Below are 7,969 nucleotides of genomic sequence, written 5' to 3'. Positions count from 1 at the left end.
ACACGACGCATCTCAAGCTTTTCACCCAAAATTTGATGGCATGATCCTATGCTGACGCCCACCTTCTCAGCAACTTCCCGAACAGTTAAAGGGCCATATCCACGAATCACAGCACGAACGCTATCCACATGTTGATGTGGAAGGACGTCCGGACTTGGAAACGTCACAGACCGACATTCTGCCCCGTTCGAAACGTTTAAACAACTCGTAGCACCGTGTGCGACTCATACAGGCCTCCCCATATCCTTAGCGAAGCATTTTAAATGTATCTGTGAAAGTTTTGGCAAGTTTGTAGCAGAATTTCATGCATACACGATGTTTCTTCAAGCTCCTTCATTTCACTAATCCGACGAGCAGGCTGTAACGTGCTTACTTCAGCGGTTGTGTTTTGCTTGCTAATTGTCCGAGCGACACGAGGGAAATGGCAGTTTGTTGTCTAAACCTGCCGCTAGAGGCGCTCAGTAGCCGCAGAGCGCTCTCTCTGCTGGTTGGCGCGCTATTACACAAGTTCAGTTTCCAGACTCTTCATGACGTTGGTCGTGACGCGGATTGTGACAGTAGTCAGTCGTGATGTAGTTCGTGACGGTGACTAATAGGTACAGGTACACATGGAAGAATACCAGTTCCAGAGCCACCGAACACGGGAAAGGCCAGCGTCAGAAGTAGTCAACGCTCCGAGGGTGACGGCTGGCGGATTGGTGCCGATGCTGCTGCATCTCATCGGAGATGAGCCTCCTTACGCTTGAGTAATGGCTGTAGAAGGCAGAAGGGGAAAAGATATCCGCTTGATACTTGGCGAGCATGCCGGCTGCGCATGCGACGTAGTGTCGCGATTGCATCGCCGACGTCGCCTTTGTGGTGCGCTGCTTTTGGGCATGGTTGGCACCTCTGGTGCCGCCTCCCAGAGGTCAGCGGGCGAACAGGCGTGCTTTTGTTTGCCAGCCGTGTGTTGCCCAACAAGCGGTGTACTACCGTTGACCGGCGCTTACGCTATCTCCCGTGGAGGAACGCCTGGAGCTAGATTACCCGCTGGCCGTGGAAGGTGCGGCAGAGGCAGAACTGGCAGGCGTATGGCTGGCTACATTCCATGAGTGTTTTGTGTCACGGTGTCATAATAATGCACAGGTCCACATCGTATCGCGCCCAAAAATCGCAAAAGTGGACAGGTCGATGGCTGACATAAGTTCACAAACGAGGAGAGCACGCATGTGTCATAACCTGATGTATCAGAATCTTCACTCAATAGTAGAAGTGTTAAAATACGTGAACATGTGTCTCGGGTTATATGTAGATAATCGAACCTCTGAGAAAAGGACGTTCAAAGTTTTCGACATAATTATGAGCCTTTTAGCGGATGATAACGTCACACGATTATTGTTTTTATTTTATTTTTTCCATTCGTCTACGCATTTCCGCAGAAAATTACTAAATGAATGTTTCTTAACATGTTAGGGGATATAAGAGCATTATTTTAATTGTAAAATTACTACTGGGTTTCAAAATTAGTCTCGTATGTTTATTATTAAATGCAGGGTGTATAAAAAAGAATCATCCGATTTGGCACCTCTATATTTCTGAAACTAATAAACATATACAATGAATTTTGTTTTTTGATGGACGGGAAACTCAAAAAGTTCATAGGTGTTGAACATGCACCCCTAGAATTGCACAGCATATGTCAATGCGGTATTCAAATTGTTACCACATGTCTTGAGTTATAGTTTCCACAGCTGCTGTTATGCGATGTCTCAGTTCATTCATTGTTGTTGGTAACGGAGGCATACAAACAGAGTCATTTATAAATTCCAACAAGAAATAATCACAAACAGTCAGCTCTGGTGATCCCGGAGGCCAATCACACTATCATTTGGTCCAGTGCGACCGATCCATCGTTCAGTAATCCTTTGATTTAAAAATTCCTTAACTTCTAGATGCCAGTGTGGCGGTTCCCCCGTCCTGTTGGTAAATGAAGCCGTTCGAATGGTCTCCAGCTCAGGGAAAAGAAAGGTCTCAAGCGTATCAAGATATGTGATTCCTGTAACAGTACTCTCGACAAAGAAAAATCGACCGTACACATTTCTCGTGAAACTCCACAAAACACATTAACTTTTGGAGAAATGTTCAAGTGTGTGTGAAATCTTAAGACTTAACTGCTAAGGTCATCAGTCCCTAAGCTTACACACTACTTAACCTAAACTATCCTAAGGACAAACACACACACCAATGCCCGAGGGAGGGCTTGAAGCTCCGGCGGGATCAGCCGCACAGTACATGACTGCAGCGCCTCAGACCGCTCGGCTAATCTCGCGCGGCAAATTTTGGAGTCCCCCTCATGTTGTACAACTTCATGTGGTTGTTCTATACCCCATATTCCCACATTGTGACAGTTCGCTTTTCCATTTAAATGGGAACACTAAACGTGGAAGAAAACTGTCATGCTCCATCTTTCCAGGAACGAAAGTACAGAACTCCACACGTTGTCGCTGTCAGCTTCACGAAGAGCTTGCAGTAGCTGAATTTTGTGTGGTTTCGTGTGTAAACGTCGACGCATCAAACGCCAGACGGAAATGGGGAGGGGGGGGAGAGGGAATGTTCAGCTGTTGAGCAGCACGGTGAACGGATTTCTGCGGACTCTTTGTGAAACTCTGCGGGGTGCATTCGACGTCTGTGTCAGACACTCGGTGACGGCCCGGCGATTTGCATTTACACAAACCATGTTCTCGCGGTTGTTCATGCTATCATCTAATTCTCTGCGCTGTAGGAGGATTCACAGTATACCTAGTACGAAAGACACGCTGGACAGTTATTACTGACCCTCAGTGCACAAAATGTGACGCAAAACCCGAAACCACTTTTATTCGAACTGAAATGGGCGCACACTGCTGCTACCTAGCGGGAACTACGTAAAACTCGAGAGCTTGCTCTTTCCAATAGTACGTAGTGTACTGGTAGATAGGACAGCTTGGCTGTGGAAGTGGAAGGGTAGCCCACAACACTGACAACAGTATTCACAATTACAAGCACCCAAGCTTTAATGATCTTCCGGGAATAAAGGCTCTTAACAAATCTCAATTAAGCAAGGACATAAACTTGGTTACAAACATATGTTAGCCTTCAACCAATGAATAACACCAATAAAGAATTACCAGTCAATAAAACGTAGATAAAGGACTGCTTTACAAGGATGCTTAAATGAAATAAAATCATGAAAGCTAAGTTACAAATTTTATGTTAAGCTTCAACAGATGAATAACCCCAATAAAGAATTCTCATTTAAATAAAACAGAAAGGAAAATGCCTTACCAAAATGCTTGAATTGTGTAAAATCATAAAAAGCTCAGTTACAACTTTTCTCACAAACTACTTAGGAATTTACTGCAAATAAACAAATTTGATCTGTTTAATCAGAAGGTAACTGCCAAGTCCAAGCGACCGAAGCCACTCAGAGCGGACGACCGCCCCAACGCTGGTCATCAACCGACATCGTCACGGCCCAGTGGCCACCGTGCTAAAACAGACTAACGTTTCGGTAAGCGACCGACAACACAGGAGTAACAGTGACTGAAAGTCGGCGTACGCCTTACGAAACACGACACACCCTGAAGCGGGAACAGGCAGAGCTGAGTAGCGGCCATACAACCGCGAGCAAACAAATCTCACGCCGCCCGTACTAACGCGGGAAATGATAGCGAGTGACAAGACGCCACGCGCAAAGCAGCAACCGTGCCTACCCCTCGACCATAGAATGTGCCCTGTCTCCTTGTCTGTGGTAATACAATTTATAGCACACAAGAAACGATTTAATAATGGCATTAGTTCAACCCCACGGATTTACCTTCAAACCAACTTCCGGACCACAGGCGGAAATTAGTAAACTTGGCATAAGTTTTCACCAGACCGATAAACAAGAAATCAAATTAAACAGTAGCCAAAATACAGTCACGATACGCAAGCCCTTCAAGACCTTGCTATCTTACAGTTATCATTAACGGCGAAACATACACAAATGAATGACAAGAAATTCACCATTGAAAGCAAAAAAAAAAAAAAAAAAAACACACACCACAAAGGTTAAATTAATTAATTTGCGGACGAGCCAGTCACTGAAAGCTCAGTTTCACAAGATTAGGGCTAACCTCACTTGGCAGCAATACATTTGCGTGCATGATAACTAGGTTGCCCAAACAGGACTCCAAAACCCAAAACAGGTCACAAGTTAGCTGTTTTGTTCTCAGATACTAGGCACCACCGGGCTAAGACAATCGCGACAAAAAAAATCTCAAATTACAGCTGCCTGCAGCAAAACAAATGAGTCAGGGTGCATGGACGTAAAGCACAAGCCACTGTTCCAGCCGGAGCGTAACATTTTCAATGCACATACGGACAGAACAACACACGTGGGCATAAAGGGAGCAGCAGGTGCGTACCAAGCAAACTATACTGCGCCAAAATACGACCCACGTCACGTCCACAAACCGGAGCACTGCTCCCGGAGCTGGTGTTTGCTCGCTGGACTGCCGCAACTCTCTGTCGCCCGGAAAGCGATGCTGACTGCCGCCTTGCTCAACGCTCCCTTCTCGGCCGTGCACAACAACTCTTCTCTTGTCGCTTCAGAGTGCGGCCGCAATGTCCGTTCTGCCCTGCTGTCCGCCCCAGACTCTCATTACTCGTACTCACTCCCCCGTTAGGACCCGTTCCGACAGGAGGCGCTCGCGATCGCACATAGTGCCAACCTGAACCACAGGAGCAATCGATAGCGTCTTGCGCCCGAGAGCCGCGCCGCGGCTCACGTAGTTCACAAACATAATAGTTATGATTTTTTTAGAAATCGGATGATTCTTTTTGATACATCCTCTATATGTGTATGGTATCTTCAAGGGTTAAAATCCATTTAAATTCTCATATCCTTATATTTCATTCTTATACCAATTGTTTGATGACTTCTTACAATTTATTTTTATTTTAATTGTTGAGGAATATTTGCTGCATTCCTCTGGATTACACCGATGGTAGAAGCATTCGAAACGTACAAATTTCGTACACCACGATCGTGGCACGAAGGAGGGTTTGACACAGTGATATTTCTTCATACGGATCTCACTCGGGAATGAAACATCGTTAACATTGCTGAAGATTTCACGAGTTGACAATAATTTCGAGGCAAACACGGATTACGGACCACTTTACCGAAAACAGGCGCATGCAGTTGATTATGAGTAAAGATACACTACAAGAATTTCATGGAAAATAATTTCAAATGATTTTCTCAATCATTTACGGTTTTTTTTATGCGTGAGACATACAATTAGTAGACGAATAAGGACAACATTATGTCAATATACATTGCAAAACATTCGTGTAGTAATCTCCTACGGATATGGGTAGATAAACGAAAAGCTAAAATAAAAATAATAATCAGCTTTCGAATACAAGACGCAAATGTATGAGGCCGCCACGCTAACCACTGTGATATCGCTTCGGTTGAACTATGTGCTCGCTACAAGGTATCTAAATTACGTCGAAAACTTTGACCGTCGCTTTCTCAGTAACGGTCGTATATCTATCGATAAGCCGAGGCATGTGCTCGCTTATTTTGACCCCTCATCCACTGAGCGAAGTTTCTGGAAAATCGCGTTATGGCACTAGCTGTGTTCTCTTCGTAAGATACAGTGAAGTAATAGTCTTCCAGTGTTACTTTCTGGTTTGTGGTATATACGAGGGTAGGTCAATTATTATCCGCAAAGTAGTTATAAAATTTTATTGTAATCAAGTAGAAAATTTACAAGAACATCATTTCTCGACATAGTCTCCTTCCGTTTCAACGCACTTGGTCCATCGTTGTACAAGCGCCCTGATGCCCTCATAAAAGAAGTTCTCGGTTGAGCTGCGAGCCAGGAATACACCGCTTCTTTCACTGCTTCGTCCGAGGCAAACCGACGGCCTCTTAATACCTGTCTGACTGGACCAAACAAGTGATTGATAGAAGGGGCAAGATCGGTACTATATGGAGGATGATCCAGTACTTCGAGTTTGAATTTCTGGAGCGTTTCAGCAGTGTGGGCAGCAGTATGCGGGCGGGCATTGTCGTGCAACAACACAACACCTTTTGACAGCAATTCTCGGCGTTTGCTTCGAATTGCAGGCTTTAGCCTGGCAGTAAGCATCTCACTGTAACGTACAATGTTTATTGTTGTGTCGTTTTCCCCATAATGTTCCAGTATTGAACGTTGTGCGTCCCAAAAAGCTGCAAGCATCAGTTTTTCTGCGGACGGTTGGGTCTTGAACTTTTCGTTGCACGGCGAATTTGGATGTTTCCATTCCATATTCTGCCGTTTACTCTCCGGCTCGTAATGATGGATCCATGTTTCGTCACCAGTAATGATCCTCTCTAAGAAGTTGTCCCCTTTGTTACCATAATGATCTAAATTTTTTTGCATACGTCCAAGCTCGTTTGTTTATGCAACTGTGTGAGTTGTTCTGGGACCCATCTTGCACAAAATTTATGAAAACCAAGTCTATTGTGGATGATTTCGTAGGCAGAACCGTGATTAATTTGCAGATGATGTGCCACTTCCCCAATAGTTGATCATCTGTCACGTGAACGCTGAATGGTTTCTTCATTTGTGGCGTTAAACGGTCGTCCGGCTCCTTCATCGTGCGTAACACTTGCGCGACCATTTCGGAGTTTTTCAGTCGATTCGTAGACACTCCGTTGTGGTGAAACACTGTTCCCATACTGTACCGAAAATCTTCGATGTATTTCGGCCCCTGATACGCCCTCCGACTACAAAAAACGGATCGCTGAACGTTGCTCTTCTTTGGTGCAAGTATACAGTGGAGCAGCCATGATTAACAGCACGGCAGCGATAACAAAACTAACCTAGCAGCTTGAAAATTGCTAAGATATAACAACAAAGAAACATAGGATGCGTCATCAACGTAAAACGACAGTACTCCCAAAATAAACAAAAATATAACTAAATTTGCGGATAACAATTGACTTAACCTTATAAGTTAAATTTAGAACGGATGAGACATGCTGTCGCCCCGTTTCATAATTCAACTGGGGTGTAGAATACAGGGGCACTTATGACGAAGCTTATGACGTTACAGTTGTTACTCATAACAAAAATGACTGACACACCAGTCCAGCTAATAGTTTGATGTTAGAATTTCAAAATGACATCTGATAGAAGCCATAAGAGCCCACGCACACAGCTGCTTAGTGAAAAATGGCAGGTGAATAGGTTGTTTAATGTGGACAATGGCATGAGAGTAGTGCATGTAGATCTTCTCATACATACTCCATCCTATTTTGAGAGAGGGACTCTGAATGTGGCATTGCACTGTAGGTCGAGTGAGGACCGAACTATCCCTAAAGACTGAAAAAAAATGCTGTGCTCGACTTCATATTCAATGGTAAGCAGAGGTGGGTTACAGAGAGGTGCAGCAGCTGTCGTCGTAGGAGAGCTGGAAAGGAGTAGCGATGATGAGCGAACAAGCAAATACAGTTGAGCCGTGCTGGCCCCATCTTATGCGTTGGTTTAAACCTTGACTGTTACTCTGCGTTTGGTTTCCTGCGGTTGTTGCGGCTATGCCGTGGTTCTTCCTCTCTCTACGTGTGGCAGCAGCGGTGTGTATCGATATTCGCACCTTGTACTATCTTTGGTCTGGTGCTTATAGTTTCCGGCTAGCCGGTGTGCGGCAGTCGGTCGGTTGGTGTGGATCAGCCAGGAAATCGCGCGGCGCAGTGGGCCGGGCCCACTGGCGGTCTCTACGCAGTGTCGGAGTGTGTGGGAGCTGTTCCGATTGCTACGAGGTTCGTGGCTCACCGACCCAGGACATCAGAGTTGAGTTGTAATTTAATTACCGAAGCCAGTCTGTTCACATTGCGCCGTTGGTTTTCATGGTTGGCTGTTGGGGGTATTCCTGTGAGCAACAGCGAGTGTTCGAGTTGGCGAAAGTTTAG

This window comes from Schistocerca nitens, chromosome 4 (assembly GCF_023898315.1).
Source record: "Schistocerca nitens isolate TAMUIC-IGC-003100 chromosome 4, iqSchNite1.1, whole genome shotgun sequence".
In the NCBI taxonomy this organism is placed as follows: Eukaryota; Metazoa; Arthropoda; class Insecta; order Orthoptera; family Acrididae; genus Schistocerca; species Schistocerca nitens.
This window is presented reverse-complemented; position numbering follows the sequence as displayed.